An 865-nucleotide genomic window follows, 5' to 3' on the forward strand; every position below is an offset into this window, starting at 1 on the left:
GCTCCATCCATGTGAGGATAAGTCAAAGGTCCTGCTCGACCATTGTTGGCTCCTCTTGGAAGCATGGAGGAAATGATTCCTCTGTGTTGACCCTCCTCTTTATAGACTGGACACTGGCTCAAGTCCATCTGGTGGAGTCTCCTCGGCTTCCTTGATCAAGAGGCCAGATGACCCACCACCATTACAGGACATTTTGCGCGATGCTCATAGTCCCTGGGAACTAATCGACCTAGGAGGGCAAGGAGCAAAAAGTGTCCTTTGAAACCCTCTGACCCAATTAGTATAGATCTCAAGGTATGTTTCTTAAACATCCAAGAAGATTAGTTCCACCATTTTGGCATTTGTAATTACTGTGTGTCCTGCAGATAAATCTTGGGTAATGACCAGTTGGTCTCAAATAATCCTTATCTAGAGATATATTTCTTGTTCTGTTATGTATAATTTGTCAGGAGATTGTAGGAATAATATGGTTCCCTCTGGTTTTCGTGACTAGCTAGGCATTGTTTTTCTCTTGTACCGTCTTCCCCCTCTATCATGGTTGTTGCACTTAAGGTGCCCCCACTTCCCCCTTTCTTCCTTATTAATACCCTTGCTCCTATGATCCTACCTCTGTTGAGCTTCTTCTTTCTTCTTATCCCCTAGGTTCCTCATATACCCTTCCCTCCCCCTCCCTTAAACTAACCCAATTTTTATCCATATCTCCCTTATTAAGCACTGTTACCTACTATTCTTCTCCTTCAGGTTATTTCTTTTCCTTTACCTCACTGTTTCCTTACCCTTGTCCTGGTTCCTGCAGTTATGTCTGTTTGCATACTTATTTATCAGAGTCTGATCCTAGGATCCACATATGAGGGAGAACATATGT

Source organism: Nannospalax galili, unplaced genomic scaffold (genome assembly GCF_000622305.1).
Source record: "Nannospalax galili isolate Female #2095 unplaced genomic scaffold, S.galili_v1.0 scaffold470, whole genome shotgun sequence".
NCBI lineage: Eukaryota > Metazoa > Chordata > Mammalia > Rodentia > Spalacidae > Nannospalax > Nannospalax galili.